This window comes from Macaca mulatta, chromosome X (assembly GCF_049350105.2).
Source record: "Macaca mulatta isolate MMU2019108-1 chromosome X, T2T-MMU8v2.0, whole genome shotgun sequence".
In the NCBI taxonomy this organism is placed as follows: Eukaryota; Metazoa; Chordata; class Mammalia; order Primates; family Cercopithecidae; genus Macaca; species Macaca mulatta.
In genome coordinates, this window is record NC_133426.1 from 85,535,754 (window position 1) to 85,557,780 (window position 22,027).

General features: G+C 36.2%; 1 protein-coding gene across 1 annotated transcript in view; it reads left to right on the forward strand.

Annotated features, from left to right (window-relative positions):
- The first annotated feature begins 11,734 nt into the window (after positions 1–11,734).
- Positions 11,735–22,027, forward strand: part of GPR174 (G protein-coupled receptor 174) — a 30,193-nt gene continuing 19,900 nt past the window's right edge. The window contains exon 1 of the mRNA XM_015127725.3: positions 11,735–12,251. The gene's annotated coding sequence lies outside the window, so the exon portion shown is untranslated. The remainder of the gene's footprint in view (positions 12,252–22,027) is intronic.

Sequence of the window (22,027 nt, forward strand, 5' to 3'; positions counted from 1 at the left end):
TATGGTAGCAAAGAGATTATATTAGTGATGGATACCTGAAGAATGAGAAACTAATCACAGGGTGAATTTGTAAATTCCTATACACTAACATTGTAGCTTTTCACATAATAATGTTAATAATAACTAACATGTATTAAAGTTCGCTAAGTGCTTTGTTTATATTAACTTGCTTATACCTCATGACATCACCTTAAAGTAGATTCTATATTATCTACATTTTACAAATGAGGAAAATAAGGCATTGAGGTGTTAAATTGCCTGTCCAAGATCAAAGAGCTAATGAGTAACAGAATCAAGTTTGGAATAAAGTAGAACTCCAGACACTTTAATTTTAGCCACAGTGCTATATGACCATATGATTTCAAGTTTGGAAAGGATAAAAAAGTTTAATAAATTCAACTATTTTTTCAAATAGTTTAAGATTATTCAAAATATTTATTCAAATAAAATATTACATAAAAATTATCTATGTAAAACATTTTAACATGGAACCCAGTGAGTTGATGGCCTGGAGTCCTGCCTTTGTGGATCCCCCAGAGATTTTTCAAACATTTTGAGAATGTGATGTAGCCTAAATTTTCTTCCTTTACTTAAATCTCTTCTATAATATTTCTATTTTAGTCTGCTCAGGCTGCTGTAGCAAAATACCACAGGCTGGGTGGCTTAAACAACAGAAATTGATTCTCTCAAAGTTCTGGAGGCCAGAAAGTCCAATATCGATGTCCCAGCAGGGTTCATTTTCTGATGAGGGCTTTCTTCCTGGCTTGCAGATGGTTGCCTTCTTACCACGTCATCACATGGAAGAGAGAGAGAGAAAGCGAACGAGAGAGAGCAGGCAAGCAAGCTCTGGTGCCTCTTCCTTTTATTACGAGGCCACCAGCTGTTTCACATTAGGACCCCACCCTTATGATCTCATTTAACTTTTATCACATCCTGTAAGGCCCCACCTCCAAATACAGTCACATTGAGGGTTAGTGTTTCAACATAATGAATTTGGGGGAGGGACACACAATTCAGTCCATAGCAATCCCAATCATAAATACTCTAGCTTCTGTTTTCATATGTTCATGAGAAGGACAAGTATTTGCTTGCCTATGCTGTCCTTGTTATTAATAGCTTTTGACAAAAATAATAATTTGAATGGTCTTTCTTACATTCAGCAAGTATATGTCTTTTGGGAGTTTGCATACACAGCTTATAATTCTTCCCTTTAGGATTGTGTTGATAAATCTGTTCACATTAAGGGACTTGGCTCTGTAGCTGATGTATAGTATTTACTCAATAAGGTATTATTATTATTTTGTCTAACAGACACTGAATTATTTATAGGTAATTATGATATGCTCCATTCAAAACTCCCATATTCTTCTCTTCTACACACTAAACATCCTCAGTTTTTTTCAACTATTTTATCTTGTCAATACTTTTTTTTTAACCATTTTTGATGCTTTCTTATTGTATTCTCTCCTGAAATGTAGCTGCCTGAACTTCGTAAGCTATTTTAGGAGTGGTCTGATTATATCAGAATAGGATAGAACTATTACCTCCACTGTTCTAGACAGTTTGCTTTCATTAATGCACACTAAGGTAATATTTAGTTTTTTGTGGGTTTTGGTGGCTACTGATCATTTTTCACTGAGCTTGAGCTAAGAGTCAGCTGTAATTTATCAATCTTTTTTACATGTGATACTGCTTACCCACATCTCTCCTGTTTTTAAGTGATCGTTCACTTTTTTTTTTTTTTGATATGAGAGTCAAGTAAGACATTTTTCTTATTTAAAGTCGATTTTACTGTAGCCAGCCCTTGTTAAGATCCTGCTGGATCTGCAATGATACAACTTACCAAACTCCATCACAGTTCCAAGTTTGCTGGTAGGCCTTTCTTGTAGCACAGAGAAATACGGAGGCAAAAAATGAGACCCATGGTATAATTGAGACACAGTGTTGTCAGCTTATATCTGTGTGCAGCTGGTTGCTCCATAATAAAATGTAGGTCTGAAAAGATGGGAAGTATCTAATACATACCTTACTTAGCTATCACCTTGAAGAGTCCTCTAAGCATTTAAATGCTTTGTGCTTAATTTTCCTCATGTATAAAGAGAGTATAGTAATCTGCTGTCTTGTAGGGTTATTGGACAGAGGAAATAAGAGACAAGATATGACAAGAAACATATTTCAGTTTTCATTGTTTGAGCACCTGAATCCAGCAATGCTTGAAGTCCTGAAATTCTTAGGTAGATGAGCCAACATATTTTTGTTTGGTAAACGCAATTTGAATTGGATTTCAGTCACTTGAATATGAAAGAGTCCTGACTGAAATCTGGGATTGGTCAAAGGATGACTGGGTCAATGTAATAATAATCCCTGTGAATTAGAGTGCCTACTATTTTTTTTCTCTCACAGAAGACATATAGAAAACAGAACAAAAAGAACAGTGATGAGATGGATACATGGGGAGGCTCCATAAATTGGCAGATGGTTTGGAGCTCCCCTATTGAATAGCTGATTAATAACTTGACAGAAACTATGGCCTTTTGGGATGGGAAACCTTGGACTCAGCTATTTCCTACATGGGGTAAGGGGAGCATCTTAGTTACTACTGTGGGACTAGCATCTTGTCGGGCTAACAGAAAAGAACTGAGTTTGTGCTCTATCTGGGTCTCTAGACATGACCTTTGTTTATTAGGTGACGGGAAACAAAAATAAAATGGTAAATGCTAATAAATGTTGATAAATGGTTTCAAGTAGCTTTGATCTACTAAAAATTAGAAAGCAGGTCAACATCAAAGATATCATCTCTTGCTGAGTATAATTTCCAAAGCAAAAACACTGGGAAAATGTGCTCAAAACATGTAGATGCATTCCAGATTTTAAAGATGGAGACTGGTGATGTGCACAAAAGACTTGAAATATAAACAGCTGTTTTGGGTGAGATTATTTTACTCTAATCGAAAGTTTCAAATTAGTTTCCTTTTCCCCCCAAAAAAGGAGCTTCAGTAAACCCTTGAGATTAGAAGGGAGCAATAGAACCAACTTAGCCCAGTTCTCTAACCCAAGGAAGAATTGCTTATTCCTGATCATTCTTGATTTTCTACTGTATTTAACTAATATACGGAGACTATACCTATAAAATACTTCACCTCCATATGTCCCAAAAAAAGCATCTTTAAAATATACTGATCTCTGACCCTTTAAGTCAGAGCTAGGGTACAAGGTGGAAAAATCAATACACTGTAGCCTACGGTCAGCTCTACCTCCTTAATCATCCAAGAATATCTGTCCCTTTTCAGAGTTCTGCACAGATACAGAGAATGTTGCCTATGAACCTCTCTTATTCTTCACTCTGGCTAAAATGGATCTGTTCACCATCTCCACCATTAATTCATCTTTTCTTCTTTCTTTTTCCTCAATTCTCAGTCTTTTTGTATTCCCTTCATACATAGCCCCCAATTATCTATCCTCATTCTATTTCTTCTGTTAATTTATTTTTACCTCACTGTACTTTTGAAACAGGACCAGGCAAGCATTCATGAGTTGGTGGGGTTTTGCCTCTTTCATCTCTTACATTCCTGACATAGCCAATTCTGGTTTTGTTGTTGTTGTTGTTTTGTTTTAGTTTGTTTGTTTGTTTTGAGATGGAGTCTTGCTCTGTCACCAGGCTGGAGTTTAGTGGTGTCTCTGTCACCAGGCTAGAGTTTAGTGGTGTGATCTCGGCTCACTGCAAACTCTGCCTCTGCCTCCTGGGTTCAGGTGATTCTCCTGCCTCAGCCTCCTGAATAGCTAGGTCTACAGGCATGCCTCACCACACTGAGCTAATTTTTGTATTGTTAATAGAGAAGGGGTTTCACCATGTTGGGCAGGATGGTCTCTATATCTTGACCTCGTGATCCGCCCACCTCGGCATCCCAAAATGCTGGGATTACAGGCGTGAGCCCCCTCACCCAGCGGACATAATCAATTCTTTGTGGGCACATGCAGAAGTACAGACAATTATTTATAAAAACAGATATTCCAATTTAAGGACTGCAGACGTGGCTTTAAGTTAATTTACCTTTTTGAATATTTATTTTATTAATCCTATTAAGCTAAAATTCCAAAAAGTTTTCTATCAGACCAATTCACTATGAAGGTAGATGGTTGAGGAGTTCCCTAAGGTTCTCAACAAGTCAATTTTGATTTTAAATTCTTTCTTGAAAGATTTTCTTATTCTCCCACTAATCCTAGCCCCTGTTACATGCTGCAGTGTAAAGTAGAGTTGACCAATCTTAGCTCTCATGGAAAACATTCTATACTGGGTCCCCAACACTCATTTCAACACCTTTCTAGGTTGGCTTCTTGTACTATTAAGTCAGAAAAACTAAAATATACATTACATGGATACAAAATACATATATATATATATGCATCTGCCATATAATCAAGTTACTCAGGTTTGGTCAAGTGAAGAAATATTTATGATACCTGGAGATGGAAGAAAGCAATATGAGGCTGGAGCCATTATGGGAAGATTGAATATTCTGGAAATAATTATGAGTGAGTCATTTCATTCCTTTAGAGAATCTGGGAAAACTATTACATGCATTCCCAAATGTCATAAGTATTGAATGGTGGATATTGACTATACTAGTGTTTTTGCTAGAATACTCTCATGGTATGACTGGGCATTGATCTTGGCTAAGTTGTTTCTGTCTGAGTGACATTTAAGCTTGGTTCTTTGTCTCTCCTAGAGATTTGGTGATTTATCTAATCATCTTTAATTAATCACTTTCTGTCTAAATTAAATAGAGTTCATTTTAGAGTGTCTATAATTAAAAACCTAACCTGTGTAGCTTAAACTTTTTACCCCAGCAATAGTGGTTAGAGTTATTTGAAAATATATCAGTGGAATGATTTAGAGCTCAGAAGACTTCCCTGCACAGAAAGGGCTAGAGACACCATAGACTAAATACAGAAAAGACTTTTTAAATAAGCCCTTTAAAAATATTCCTCATTTTAAAATCCTTTATTATTTAAAAACTCCTTTCTGTATTTTGTCAATGATGTCCCTAGTCTTAAGGACATCTGATCAGATCCTTTCCCAAATATTAAATAGGGGAAAGGCCAAAATGTATACTATTTAGAGAGATATGGTAGTGAAGAAAGAGACTGTCTGGGACAACGTAAATACAACCAAACCAAATTTGAGAGATTGGGTTCTAGTCTTGACTTTTCCACTTCCAAGCTATAGAAAATGAGTGGGTGTCTTCTCTCTGGGACTTAGTTATCTTAAAATAAGGTCAGTAATTTCTAACTTTTTTTGGATCATGTACTATAAAGAAGATTATGGTAGCAATAGAATCTTTTTTAGTAAAATACATACACGGAGTTTCTGTTTCACACACACATGCACACACACACTCATTTTTGTACAATTTGAGATTTTTAAGCTTAAAATTACATTAAATTGTTGAGAGCAAGTCCCCCAGAATCCGGCCATAAACTGGCCCCAAATCTGGCCATAAAAAAAATCTCTGCAGCACTGTGACATGTTCATAATGGCTCTAACGCCCAAGGGGGAAGGTTGTGGGTTTGTGGGAATGAGGGCAAGGAACACCTGGAACCCCCAGGGCAGAAAACTGCTTATATGCATTCTTAAGCCACAAAAAACAGCATGAGTGATCCATGTCTTTAAGGGCATGTTCCTGCTGCAGTTAACTAGCTCAACCTATTCATTTAATTTGGCCCATCCCTTCGTTTCCCATAAGGGATACTTTTAGTTAATTTAATACCTATAGAAACAATGCTAATGGCTGGTTTGCTGTTAATAAATATGTGGGTAAATCTCTGTTCAGGGCTCTCAGCTCTGAAGGCTGTGAGACCTCTGATTTCCCACTTCACATCCCTATATTTCTGTGTGTGTGTCTTTAATTCCTCTAGCGCTGCTGGGTTAGGGTCTCCCCGACCGATCTGGTCTCGGCGTTAAATATCATGGATATAGCCAATGCAGTCAATATTTTCTTTCCTTTTTTATCACCCATCCTCTCCTGCCTTTACTCAGGTCTGAAAGTATCATCATAAGCCTGCCTCTAAAACAAGAAGTACTCACTTTAGCACCGACGGTGACTCTCAGAAGAAATATCAAGGCAATTAGAAAGATGTACATATGAGAGATCATCTCTCAAAATAATTAACACTGAACTAACTCTGATTATGCCATATTTGGACAAAGTTTGTAACTGTCTGGACTTCAATTTCATCACCTGTAAAATGAGGAAGTTGGACAGATCAGCGGTTTGTAACTATTCGGGGGGTTACTATCTGAAAACCCTTATGCTAGGCCCTTCCTGCCAGGTTGCACTTCCTGATAGCAGAGAGTCTGAGGTGGCAATGTTCATTAGTCCAGTGACGCTTAACATGTTTTTGATCCCAGACTCCTTTAAGAATCTGATTAAAACTATGAACTTTGTCTTAAGAAAAATGCACATAAGAGTGCACACAGATTTCATAAATGCTTTCAGGGATTCAAGGACCGTCTGAAATGTACGCAAGGCTAACCAGTAAAAACCTATGCCCAGTAAGATGTCTAAGAATCCTTTTACTTCCAATATTCCACAAGTCTCTAATGTGGTCAGCATGTTTGGCTTAAGAAAAATTGTGTGGTAAATACTTCTCCATACTCTTCTCATTTCTCTTTAGTATTCCTTTCTTGTTAATTGTACTGAAATTGTCAGGGTCTCTACTGAGAGTGGATTTACCTGATAAAGTTACACTAACTACTAATAAAATAAAATCTTAATGAGGAATTTGAGGCTACACATTTACCCTTCCCAACAGAGTTTACTTCTGCAAAAAGGGCACAGAAGGGGAATAGTCAAAAAGAACACACTTGAAATATTAGCTTTTCAAACCAGTGGCAGGTATGTGAGTGGGTTTTTGTGGGTTATAACACTTGCATTGAGTATTTTATTGTGTGTGACAGATGACCTTCCACTCTGTCTATTCATAACAGTGTTTCTTTCTCTGTAGGGCCTTGTCCACGTGTGCATACAGGAATGCAGGCTGTATAAAGTGACTTTTGTGGGTTCTAGCTGAATCTCCTATCACCAAGTTCTGCTTGTTGCTAACTGTAAGGACTTAAAATCAATAAAAATAAAACCATTCCTGGCTTGGATTTTTGTCTTAGTATGTATATCCAAACAACACTCCTTTACTCTATTCCCCTGAGTATTACTTTCGATTGGAAAATCCAGTGTTCATTTGCACCTAAACTATAATTTTTAGTATAATATATTCTGGACATTTTTCCAATAATATATTAGGTTCCTTTCAGGCTGCAAACTTGCCCTAACATACAGTCACATCATTAATTTTTATTTTGGGCACTGTATTTTGAACCATTAATTCCTTCCTTTATCTTTTGCAAAAAAAAAAAATAGAAATTCAATTAGCAAGTTAAAATTTACTACATTGGTTTTGCAAAGAATCATGATCTTGAGTAAAGTGGTGTTTTGCGTTTGGACACTGGAGCATTTATCTGGTATAGAAACAACTTTCCACTTATTCCCCTTCACTTTGCTCCTAGACTTAGTGTATTTCTGCAAAATAAATTCTGTTTCCCACCATCTTCTGTAATCAATTCAGAGACTATCCCTTAAGGGAAAACAAAACATACTGGTAGCAGATAGAACTGAAAACTTTGGCAAGGTAGGAAGGAGTTTACCAGGTGGTCTACCCTGTAACTGCTTGAAATTGTGGTACTGAGTAATACAGGATCTCTCTAATGCTGCCATAACCGCATCATCCCAAGCCTGGGGATTTTTCTCTTAGCCCTGTGAATTCGCTGAATCTATGTTAATAAGTTCCTCCTTTATTTTCTGATTTTTAAAAAAATAATGATTAATAAAATTCTGTTGCAATATTGCACTTTACCAAAGGTATCACTGTAACCTGAGTATTGGCAGTGACATTTTTGGCTTGAAATCTCCTTAATTTCAAAACTCCAAATCCATACTGAGCATTTTTTTTTTTTTTTACTATCAAAGTTGTGTAATTTGGGGAAAGTTACTTAACATCTCTGAGCCTGTTTTTTCAACTATAAAATGGGGTCAGAACTAAATCTAAAATATAGCATTGTTTTGATGAATAAATAAAATGATTGTAAAACACATTCATATCAAACACAATGCCTGGCACATTGCCAACTCTCAGGCCATAAAATACCTTTGTCATTCACAAAAAAATATGTTACTTAAACAAGGAAAGAATACAATTAGTACTTTAACTCATAACTCCCACCCAAAATAATTTGAATATCTGATCTTTAAAATGTTTTTTAATTCTTTAATTGTAGCACTCTTATATTTTATTGATGTTGATGAGTTAATTCTACGTAATTGCATAGCCAGACATAAAGCACTTTGCATATTACAGAATGCTAAATAAATTTTAGTCATGATTAAATCATAACTATTAAAAATATTAAAAATTCTTGGAATGGGAGGATCCCTTGTATTTAAAATTGTAGGCCTGATGGTATGAATTTGTTTAGAAAAATTACATTAATCATAATCTATGCTGTACCATGTAATCTTTTATTTACAGTGTAACAAAGAAGTCAACTTGAGACCTAGTAATTTTAGAATCACAAGGTAAACATTAAATAATAATGAAACATTCATTATAAAGGAAATTATTTCCTCAAACCAATATTAAGAGCTGAAATTTTACTTTGCTTCCACTTTAATATATTTTATATTTTGGAGTTGCTCTACAGGGAAAGAATAAAATAATTATCTGGGTCTCTATTCTTAATTAAGAAGACTTAACCTTTTTCTTCTTTTTCTTTTTCTAGATCTTTTAAGAAGATCTAAATGAGTCAAAACGTCTCCTTCATATTTATATATACACACACATATATATACACAAATATATATACATATATATACATATATATATGCAGAGTCATGAAGTATAGTTTTTGAATCCACTTAATATTTGACCTTGCCTCCGTAACTAAAGAAAAACCCTTGCCACAAGTAATGTAACTACAAATAAGTCACCTGTTTCATAGATGCCATGAGACATTGGCCAGATGGAAACGATTTTGGTAAAAACATTCTCTTGAGAGTCAAAAAATCCTGCTTCAGATCCCAACTTTATCATTAATTAACTATAAGACTTGAACTGGGTTCCTTCTTTCTTACTTTCTTCATCTTTAAAATGAGAGCTTAGACTATAACATCACTCATATCCCCTTCAACTCTGATATGTTATAACTGAATAAATTTGGAGTGAAAGTTCAGAAGTTCCTGTAGGATTATTTCCTTTGCTTCTAGTCAGGCTCAAGTTTCCTGATGTAAATAGAGAAGATAAGAGAGTATCACTCAGGGAATTTGACTACTGGGTGTTTTATTTCAAAACACAAGAAGTTTGGCTCCTGTGAGTTCTATCTGAGGCTGAAAATTCAAAAGATGTGTTGCACAAAAGGAGAAAGACATGCCTGCATCCAAAGCTTATTTGGTGGAAGCAAGCAGGAGGAAAATGAGGATACCAAGAGGTGAGCCAGTAAAACACATCAAGAGCTATGGGTTTTAAGAAATACAAATAATATTTCTGTTCTTTACTTACTAAAATCTTGTGGTTCTTAATAGGCGCAGCCCAAACCCTTCTTCTCCTGGAAGACTTGCCTAACTTCTATAATAAAATTGTACCCATTACTATAGTTCTCTGAGATCCTTGACTTCTCTGAAATCTTACAGCACTAGATATGACGTTCTTAGGCCCTTATTATATTCATGTTGCCTTATATTTGGGGGCAATTGCATATATATATATATATATATCTTATCTGCTTAATTGGATTCTAAAGAGTTGCTGGGACATGGTATCCTAAGTGCCATCAGCCCTCTGCCACTCTGTCCTTTATCTCACCTCCCCAGTTGAATTTGATCCACTGCTCTACACGTAAGAGTTATTCAATATATGTTTGCTGAATGGAGCTAAGGCTGTGTGAGGAAAGAGCGCATCACAATAAACTCTAGACACACTAAAGGAGGTCGAAAAAATATTTCTATAAACAAACAAACATAGTATTACCCACATCATCTGCCAGACCCCAAAACACAGAATCAGAAGACAATGCCAGGGCAATATATTTCTGTCTGTTGTAAATGTGTCTGGCCCAATACACATTTAGATTAATTTACTCTTTGACCGGACTCAGTGGCTCATGCTTATAATCCCAGCACTTTGGGAGGCTGAAGCAGGTGGACCACTTGAGGCCAGGAGTTCAACACCAGCCTGGTCAACATGGTGAAAACCCATCTCTACTAAAAATACAAAAATTAGCCAGGAGTAGTGGCACATGCCTGTAATCCCAAGCTACTCAGATGGCTGAGGGATGAGAATTGCTTGAACCCAGGAGGTAGAGGTTGCAGTGAGCCAAGATCGGGCCATTTCACCTCAGTCTGGGTGAAAGAGCAAGAAGCTGTCCTAAAACAACAACAACAACAACAACAAAACAAACAAACAAAAACAAAAACCCTTTTTCCCCTTATATTTTTCTCCAGTTGCTCAAGACAATTCTCACTAAAGCTAGCCTATGACAAAATCGTTATTTTGCTTTTGGCAGTTCAGTTTTCCTATCCTTGGATCTCTTCAGTTTTCCTTTATATCCTGTTCTCAACATGTACTCCTACCTTTACAGTTCTAAACTCATTCATACCAACATTTTCAAGTAAGTGTATTTCTAGGAGAATGAGAATTTTAAAATCAAGACCTAAGGAAGAAATAAATTCTTGCCTCTAGAATATTGGTGTTTCAGGCAAAGTGGAGGTGATATTTTGAGGTGGAGAGCCCTCCAGGTATTCCCTATAATGTACCACACAGGTATGTCCTGGCATGAGACTGGACCTGCAATAACATATTTTCTTCTTCCATGGCCTATGTGAAAAGTCCCTTTACTCTGATGTAGAGATATTACCCAAGTCATGGGTATTACCTCAAGTTGCTTCCTGTTCATCTACCTTTGGGAGTGGGGAAGGGGGGTGTTAAGTGCCTAATACAGTGTGGCACTGGTCTCAGGGGTCTGGAACTCTGTGACTCCTTGGAATACCATCTTCAAGAGCCTGTGGCAATGGGTCTGGGCTGCAGAAAACCAACCTCTTTTCATTGGATCCTGCCTAACTACTAAGAAGAAATGGAGATTTACCTGCATTTCTTGGTAACAGGGACTCTGAGGGCAATGGGAAGTGGGTGGACAGGAAGTGGAAGGTGGATTATAGCTCCAGATTCCTCTTAAGGAGTGCGGTATTTAATTCAATGTGAGAATTTTAGAGGTTTGTGTATTCAAGAATGCCCTAGGCAGAGATCATGCTCACCTTTACCTCTTCTATTGGCAGCTTTCTAGGGAACATTCTTGAGAATTTTCGCTTTGGTAACTGAATGCAAGTGAGAGGCTGTGAGAAAGGATCACCCTAAGACTGCGGTGGTCCACTATCTATGGAAGCAACTCGAGGGCTCCTAGCTTCAGCAAAGGACTCAATAGGCAAATAGGCTGTGTGTTATCATGAGCTCAAAGCTGAGTGCAACCACAGAAGACAATGAACTGTGGCCCTAGAAATAGAAAGAAGAATTTCTTTTCCTAAGTGTGAAGCTTTGCAGGCTCTACATGCAGCCTGTAGTGTAGCCCTGCATCATTAACGGGGGTGGGCGGGGGCGGAGAGAATGAAAGCAAAAGAGCACGCTGGCTGCCCCCTGGAAAACGGAAATGTTCAGTGTACACAGAGAGTGGCTTGCATATTTCACTCTGACATCTTACTACTATGTTCAACATGATAGTGGTTAGATATTCCTGATAATTTTATTTTATTTTTTTCCTTTTGCTTTCATAATTTTTCTTTTGGCTTTCTTTTATTTTGTATTATTTTTACTTTTATTTATTTTCTTCCCTCCCTCCTTCTCTCCCGTATTCACTCCTTCCTTCCTTCCTTCCTTCCTTCCTTCCTTCCTTCCTTCCTTCCTTCCTTCCTTCCTCTCCTTTCCTTTTCTTTCTCTCTTTCTTCCTCTTTCTTTCTTTCTTTCTTTCTTTCTTTCTTTCTTTCTTTCTTTCTTTCTTTCTTTCTTTCTTTCTTTGGCTAGTGAAGGAGAATTGGATTGGTCATTTTCAGAACAGGGAGCTTAAATTGATGCACAGATCAGTAGCATCCTTGTTGGAGTGGGCGTCACATGAATTCTTTGGAGATCTCTGAAGAAAACAGAAAGAAACTGAAATGGTAGGTTCTAATTATTTATGCATAATTAGCTCTCATCTGTGCATTTTTCCCTTAATATCTAGAACTGGACTCTTCACACAAAGATCTGTATAACTTGTCAAGTCTAAGGATGGTTATGGATATAATGAGCTTGGACCATCCTTAAATGTCATTTCCTTGGTATTTGAAGAAACAAAAACAAGTGTATGATGGGCTGCCAGAGGAGGGAGGCAACTTTAAACTTGGGAAAATTTAAGTTTGACATGGAGATATTTTTAATAATGTGTTTAGCTCAATTGATATTGAATAAAATAGTCCTATGAACATTTGCAATTTAACCCATTTGTATTAAGTAGAGTTGCTTACATAAAGGTGCAGGATAATTTTTATCTACTCTTTGCTATAACTCTTTGGGGGTGCTATTTTTATCTGCTGCATAATTAAACTGGTTAACTTTGTGTCCTTTTCAAAATGAGTGATTATTTGAAAAATGAGAGATATAATATTTCAGGACCTTAGCTAATATAAATGCATGTTCCTATCAGCTTGTGTAAGTTACTTATTTTCCCTGTAAAAGTTAATTGTTGTAATTAATGATAGATATAAAGATTCTGCTTTCAAACACGTTTAAGAAAACGTGTTTATAATGAGAGAAAGGGGAAATAAGAAAGATAACAGGCACAGTTGCTCTGTTTTTCATAGATAAGCTCTATCTACGAAAGTAAGTAATCAGCACATTAAAAAATCAACAACGGTTAAAATGATTTTGAATTTAATTTACATTTCTAGATACTCAAAATTGACTTTGACAAAATGTAAGTGAAATTATTTCCTTGTTTGCATGTTGTCTCCTTTTTGTGCTCCAAGAGGAAATGTTTAGGACGGTGCCTTTGGACTTTAAACCATATGATGACACTATAAATGGTGTGTAACTGCTAGGAACTGCATTCAGAGACTAAAAGAAAAAACTCATGAATTCCTATGTGAGAGAGAGATAGAAATGAGGAGGGATGTGTTACAACATGACCCATGATTAAATCTCAAATAACTTTCCTGCTCCATCCTCTCCTGTCAACAGTAATGTACATGGACTTTATTTTATACTGTTCAAAATTTTTCATAAAAGAAAAAGTTATAATTTTATTCAATAAGCAGAACTATATGCTTTAGAGAGCTTTGGATCATTCAGCAAAGAGTATTTCATTTTTCCTTTAGCTTCTGTAAATATCAGATATAAACACAAAAACATTAAACTTATAGAGAGGATTAAAGTTCTTCCACCCAGGGCAAGATTATACCAGTCACACTAGCAAACATTTGGGTATGCCAAGAAGTTTGTGTTCAAGGAGGATATACTTTTAATTACAGATAATGTGCTTTGCACTTGTGAACACGTGTACTGCTCTACTTTGCTATGTTTGTAATAATATGTGTATGAGATAGGAACTATCTAGTGTATCTATTTTGTTGGGGCCAGATTAATATGATGCCGAATAATGTAAAGATGAATAAACACAAAGTGAGTCATAGACTGCTCCCAATATCTCACTGAATTTCACCCGAAGACCCCTAGGAATGAATGCACTTTATTATGGCCCTTTGTACTAGGTAACTGAAAGGAAGAGGACAAAGAAACACACCTGCATTCTGCTCATAGATACTTTGGCACCAATGAGCTACCCAGAACCAAAAAGGGAAGTAAACTCCTTTTCCTGATTTCCACCCAATCTTGATAAAAGTGGGGCACAGTAGGTACCTCTTCCCTTGCCCATTAAAGTGACTCCCCACCCAAAACCTTCTTTGTATGCTATAGGTCTCAAGAATCAGTCTCCAGATCCCTAGTCAGAGAATAAGAAATTGTCAGAAACAGATTCAGCTCTGGTCACTTTCAGAGCAATGGCAAACATCTGAGACTTTTATGCTTTGGAAAGTAAAGTAGGTTTATAGTGTACATTGTGCAGTTGGAAAAAATGAGACTCATAGAGGTGAAGTGACTGGGTCAAGTACCACTGTGTGTCTGTGACAGAGACAAAGGTAGAATCCAGGTCTCTTATTCATTGGGAATTCATTATTCATTGGGAAATATTAAAAGATTTCATTTTGAGAGCATTCAAGAATCTCTCAATATCAGGCACACTTCAGGTTTCCCCCAAAGGCCCTAATATTGTAACAGACCTTGAGTTGCTGGGCTTTACCACTGTTTCCTTCCAATAATAGGAAAGAGTTTTTCCTACTGTGCTCATAGAAAACAAAACAAAACAAAACAAACAAACAAACAAAAATCAAAGTGCAAATTGATGCTAGATGCTGTAATACAAGATTAAGAAAGACCTGGCCATATACTAGAAGTGTATGTGCTGTATTGAGTATCAGAGCAACAATGCAGCCAGTTCATTAGACAAGAGAGAGTATCCAGGAGGTCCTGAGGTGTAGGAGATTCCAGATTTGAGAAAGGAGTGAAGATTTTAGGGTATCTTGTCTGACAGAAACAGGCACATGCGGTTGATCAACTAAGGTGAGAGCATGAGGAAGATAAATACATACAGTATGTCATAGTATGTGAATCCTGAAAAGGAATGCAGTAATTAGTGGCTTGAATATTACTAATGTTTGTCATATAACAAAGGGCTATCTGAGAGCTGAAAATTAAAGTGGGTTCTTCTGGTATAGTCTTGGAAAGATTAACAAAGAGTGTGTTCCAGAGGCATCACTTTACTTTGCAGCAACAGCTGCATTAGCAGCAGCCAGAGATCAAGATGCAGACAGAGCTCCTGACAAATAATCAGATATGCAAGATATTAGCCAAAATCAAGTCTGTATAGACTCTGGAAACTTGGTTATGGGTCAAGAAGTTCACTAAATTTAGTTATCTAGTGAGGAAACTAAAATTTAACCATTATCAGTTTCAATTATGTGGGTCATGCAAAAGCATGACTTGTTCCCACCGTGGGAGCCAGGGTTGCCAATTCAGACTCAGTTGTGTCTTGGATAGCATAAATACTACCTCACTGGAAACCTAAAATATATGCAAATGTCTCACCAAGTCAAAAATGCCCATCAACTCCTTTCCTACTTCCTGACGTAATATTTGTTTCTTTAAAAAGCTTTTACAAAATGTCACGCTACTTAGGGCAGAAAATAAGATTTTATCTACATTCTCAGCAATGATGAAAGGCTTTAATATTGTTATTATTATTTAGCTAAAAATTTTTTCAGCTTTACTTGGCAGATGAGATTCAAGTATTTCTTATAAGTCAATCACATGTTACCAGATATTTCTTATAAATAAATGACTTTTTTTTGAGACAGGGTCTCACCCTACTACCTTGGCTGAAATGCAGTGGCATGATCACAGCTCACTGCAGACTTGATCCCCTCGGGCTCAGATGACTCTCCTACCTCAGCCTCCCAAAGAGCTGGGACTATAGATACGCACCACCATGCAAGGCTACTTTTTGTACTTTCTTTGTGGAGACAGGGTTTTGACTTGTCTGGAACTCCTGGCCTTGAGCAATCTCCCAATCTTGGCCTCCCAAAGTTCTGGAGTTACAAGTATGAGCCCCTGCACTTGGCCCCAGTGACGTATTTCTGTATGATAAAATAATTCTAACAACTTAAGTAAAGGATGACGGTGATGAAATCCTTTACTGTTCAAAGTATTTAATCTGTTTTAGGTAATGCTGATGACCTACAAGTTACTTCTTCTTTAAAACTAAAAGTGTGTTATTTTAGGTGTCTACTCTATTTGAAGTGTCAGGCCAAATGTTGTGCTGAAAAATGAATAACATGTAGAAGATAGACTGATTTATTATTTCTCAGATACGTTTTTACAATTAAATATTATAAGCAAAATATATTCTGAGACGAAAAAGCCCACAGAGTCTATTTTTTTAAATTTGCATTTTATTTTAATCTATAGTTTCATGGCCCCTATTAATTTTCATACTGAAGGACTTACTCCTTTAATTTTCTAAAGAAATATTTCTTTAACTTTTTTTCCCCACATCCTTATGACAATAGCATTCTGCTTCTGTGTTCTTTGGTCCAGTTTTTATTGGGATCTGTTTTTATTTTTACCTTTTTTCCCCCTTTATGTTTATACCTTCTAATTATAAATTACCTGCTAACTTCTCTCTCTTCTAAGAAAGTTAGGGCTAAAACTACGTAGTTCTGATTTTGTAATACTTCATAAAACTAACTCAATTTAACAAAGGAAAGTTCAGTGATTTGACCTAGCATTAGTCTCTCTGAAGAAGAACTACTGACCGTAGAAATAGAGTTTTGTATCGAAAGCAGTCACAGTGCATATGAAGACATCTGGTATAGTAATACCTTTCTCTCTGAAATGCTATGACTTTTAAAAGTTTATTAGGGTTAAAAAAATAATTCTACTTAGCTGAAGCAGAGTATGAATGTAAAAGACTAGACTGTAAACTGGTCCGTCTAGATAATCCATCCGGTTTATTTAGGGAAGGCAGATTTGTGGCCCAAGTTATCCTGAGTGAGTGATCATATATTGGATTTGGGGATACCCAATTTTGCTCTGACATCTTGCTGAAAGGTTTTTTGATTATAGAGAATAGATTAAACCTCCCTCAGTTTTTTTTTTTTTTTTTTTCAGGAAGTTTGTTTAAGTAAACCCTATGAGGGCATTCTGTAACCTGCGGAGAGAAAAGGGCTGTTTTTCAGAATAGAGACTATAACCTGTATTATATTTGATGTATAATTACTTGTTAACGACTGCTTTAGTTCTAAGTTACAGTTTTAAGAATTTTACATTAAGAAATATTATTTTTGTGTCTGTTTGGGTCTTTTCCAGGGGAAAATTTACTCAGAAACTTTAAAACCAACTGATCTCTGGGAATCATTAAATTTGAAAATATCTGTGGCATAGTCCAATAGAGAAAAATTATTAAAGTTGATCACCTCAGGTTATAAGTTATTCCTTGACTGGTACATGGGCCAAACATTAATGGCCAGAGTAAAACTATAGGCTAAATCAATATCTGAAGAACATGGGCATGGTGGTTAATCAGGCTGGCTCCTCCTCAAATGCTGTGGAACCTCTGTTGTATGGGCTTCTTGAACACAATACATAGAGATGCAATCTTCTCTTCATAATTTTCATTTAGTGACACACTTGGACACTCATTGGAAAAATTTTGGACACACAATAGAAATGAAAATCGATAGTAAATCACCCAAATATAGACCCTCTAAAGACTGTATGATGTTGCTTTGAAAATTTTAAATTTAATCTATTTAACATTTGCATGCTTTAACCCTCTTGTCATATTGGGTCAAATAATATGAAATACTTCTAAGAAGTGGTCTAGAACCAGATGTACCATATGACCCAGCCATCCCATTACTGGGTATATACCCAAAGGATTATAAATCATGCTGCTATAAAGACACATGCACACGTATGTTTATTGCGGCACTATTCACAATAGCAAAGACTTGGAATCAACCCAAATGTCCATCAGTGACAGATTGGATTAAGAAAATGTGGCACATATACACCATGGAATACTATGCAGCCATAAAGAAGGATGAGTTTGTGTCCTTTGTAGGGACATGGATGCAGCTGGAAACCATCATTCTTAGCAAACTATCACAAGAACAGAAAACCAAACATCGCATGTTCTCACTCATAGGTGGGAACTGAACAATGAGATCACTTGGACTTGGGAAGGGGAACATCACACACCGGGGCCTATCATGGGGAGGGGGAAGGGGGGAGGGATTGCATTGGGAGTTATACCTGATGTAAATGACAAGTTGATGGGTGCTGACGAGTTGATGGGTGCAGCACACCAACATGGCACAAGTATACATATGTAACAAACCTGCACGTTATGCACATGTACCCTAGAACTTAAAGTATAATAATAATAAAAGAAAAGAAGTGGTGATCAGTTCTTTATATTTTCCTGCAAAATTTCAGCACATTAATTAAAAAGAATTGATTTGGTTTCGTATCTAAAAATTTGTTTTAAAAATAAAAATTTAATTTCATGCAACCCTTTCCTGAGTGAGGAACTACATTTAGATTGTAATAATTTATTGTAGAATGAAAATTAGGTTTGGTTTGCTCAGTCTCACTCATAAGCGTAATGACTTTATTTTCTTCATGGGGAATTCTGAGTCTTTGGCCTTTTTCTATTCCCGTATCTCTGGGAGTTCAGTCTAGTTTCTTTAGCAAAGGGAAAATAACAGTTTTCAAATATGATTTTGGATTTTGGACGTACATGTATGTGTTCCCAGAGCCGCCTCACAGCTCCATACATGAGTTTCAAGGCAGGTCCAAAGTCTCATCATGAACTAAGGGTCAGCATCAGATTCAAACCATCCTTGATACAGATTTTTTTTCCTGTAGAGCTTATACTCTATTCTAAATCAGGTATATTTTTAGTAATAACTCTAGAAAAAGCTATAAAATATCTAAGCAGCTACTCAGAAACTAAGATTTAGCAGGTTTTTTGAGCTTATCTACTACTGGCTCTTTTATTTTTAGTGTCCTATCATCAAAAGTAATATATATTTTTAAAATTGTACACTTATGATATGCTAAGCATTGGGCAAGATGCCTTACATCATTTTGACAACAACTATATTTATTTTCTCCATTTTAAAGATTAAGAAACTAATGTTCAAGAAATTACATAACTTGTCCAATGATACGCAACTGTTTTTTCAACACCACTTTATTGAGGTATGATTAGCATACAAAAAGTTATGTATATTTAATATATATAACTTGGTAAGTTTGGAGATAAATATATACCTGGGAAACCACCACCACAATCTATGTGATAAACATACCTATCTTGGTTGAGTTTCAAACCCAATTCTGTTGATTGTCAAAGCTCTTTCTTTATATTATGCTCTCTCTATATGATAAAGCTATAACTCACTATCTTGTCCCTTTCCACTTGAGAATCAAGAGAGGTGGTAATAGAAGAATTCAGGATGTACCCATTTCAAAACAGGCTGTCATTTTATTGAATTTAGGCTAGGTGAACAAGGAAAAGGAGGCAGGGAATAGGGAATGAAATGAATAAAATTGAGAATTGTAAAAAGCAAAAATTAAATGTTTTATTTGTCTTCAACCATTCTTTATGATGTGTTTTCTATTTTTACGAGATATAACCACTGCCTCTTATAACTTACTTACTTGAGGAGGATAAGCTAACACAAATTAATTCTGATTATACAAAAGAGATTTAGGAAGAAGATGTGTGACTTCACGGAACTTTTTGCCTTAAACAGAATCACCATTCATCTACACTTAAGCTGACATAATGGAAAAAGAAAATCATATTAGAATTTTTGCTTTATTCTGTGTAATCTAATTTATGGCATGCTAAGGTTTAAGAGCAAAGGTTCTGAACTCCAGATATAAGCCTGTGTTAGAAATTAGAACACAATGTGTGGTTTTAGATGCAAGTTAGTATCAACAAAAGGAAAGGGCTCAAAAAATTGTACACAGAGGCTCTCCTAAACAGTTCTGCAGCAATAGATTAATTTATGTGTTTACTTGTTTGCTGGCTTCCTAGTGCATTCTATATTGGCTATAAGGAATTCGAATTTGGGGGAAAACATGGGATCCTTCATATGCAAATCAAGTTTACACATCAACCATCAGAAAGAGGATAGAACTATTTTTATATTTGTGAGTAAGCTTTTTCCTTACGATCAAGGACTTGGAGTTATACGACACCTGTTCTTGTTTCAGAGCATACTCTGTGTCTATGTTACAGAGAGAATTAACTGGAATCTAATCGCATACTTAAGTTTAGGGGCTCAGTGTGGTAACCATCTGATCCAGTGAGTTATCGAATCTTGAGTTAAAAGAAGAAAAACACAATAACAAAGTTTTAGGCTCGTCTGTCTCCTGATAATGCTAATTATTTCCCAACATATTCTCTTGCTCTCTACACACTCGCCTCCTCTGTCTGTGCTCCCTATCCAAGAGGAAATAGAGGAAGAACCTTGGGACATCAATTTCTAAACTCTCTTCTAAATTATGCTTTCAGCAGGCACCAATCACAAGCTTGAACTTATGCTCCTTTGGGACTGATTAGAGGTATATCCTGAACAAGGCACTAAGCTCCCTCATTTTTCAGTTTCTCTATCTGAGAAAATGGTATAATTGAGGACACTTCTCTCTTAAGGGTATGGATCCCCATGTAGATACTGAACAGGAACTTTGTGTTTCTTTTGCCAGAGCTCCTCTGTGCAATTTGCAAAATGCCTTGTGCTAATGGATTGAAATCACTCTAGGAACATTGAGTTTTACTTGCCTTTCACCTGACAAATTTCCCTTTGCACATGTCAGCATTATGCCTGGTTAAGCTTGCAGATTGAAGTGCTTATGAGGAGCAAAATAGTTCTAAGGCTTGCAGCTGAATAAATGAGAAATAGAGGCATAACTTTTATGGATCAGTGAATTGCTGTTTTTAGAAATGCTGTATGGAATAGTCCAACCACTTTAAGGTATGTTGTATGTTTCTACTCTAAATATATGGCAGCTTTCTACAAGCTTAACATTTGACCTGCCCAATCTAGCAATTGATTTTACACATCTCTCTTTTTTTCTGTTGTGTCACTTCTGCCAGATTTTCCAGGGCGGGGGCCATGTCTCATTTCTTGTTATCTTCTGCGATATATAGCATGATTACTTGATTTACAGCAAGGTATTGTTCATCTCATCACTCCATTCTTTTGTCCTAGCTTGATAGTTTAGCAAACTGCAGCAGCAGGAAATGGGCCAAAGAGTAAAAATAACATTTGTCTTATTTTAGTCACTTTCTTCCAGTCTTGAATGCCAACAGAAATGAATGAACTCAATGTAAAGAGAATATCTTTGTTTCTGCATGGGGTAAGGTAGAATTAGAGAGAGAGAGATGGGGAACGGACAGGAATAGGTTGTGGTTTCTTCTGCATACAGTTAAGAATATTGGTTTCTATACCATTGTAGAAAAAAAACAAAGGGACACTTGTTGCTGGTGATTTGTGCACTGGTATTTGACGTAAAAAATTGACAGTCTTTAACAACATAAAGGTTACATTTAGATAGTCTGACCATATGAAGGAAAGAGAAATAGCTACACACATAGTATAGAATGTGTAGTAGGGAGGAAGTGTGATGTGAGGAAATGAACAAAAGCCTTTTGAATTAAAACTTAGGTTCTAGTTCTGATTGTGCCATTAAGTTGTTATATAACTCAGGATGAGTTTTACTTTCTTTGGGCCTCAGCTGCCTTGTTTGTATAAAGCAGAGCATTCATAGAACTTAATACAAAATTAGTGAAGGTTTAATCAAGATTAATAAAGTCTAATTTTTATTTAAAATGCTGAATCAGTTCTTCCAGAAAATGAGAAAATATTATAAGGCTCATTAATCGTTATCTACATCACCATTGAACTTATCAATGGACACGACATGCTACCCAAGGTGCTCATTAAATATGCACTGACTGAACTTGTTTAATTACTCCATATATAGGCTGTTGAAAAGGCTCCAGTGTATGATATGAGAGATTCAAGCTAACTATAACCTCTCCCCTACTCTCCTTTCATGCTACTGTGCTCCATTTGGTCTAGAACTGCAATGGTACCTATGTTTTTATTTAAGAAAGGCTGCTAGGAAAATTCCTACACACTCCCTGTGAATGTCCTGGATACTATTTTCTAGTTCTGTCTCATTAATGTATTAGCTTAAATCCACTTATCACATCTCAATAGTTTTAAGCATAAAAGTAGAAACACTGGCTATAAGGGATATTTTG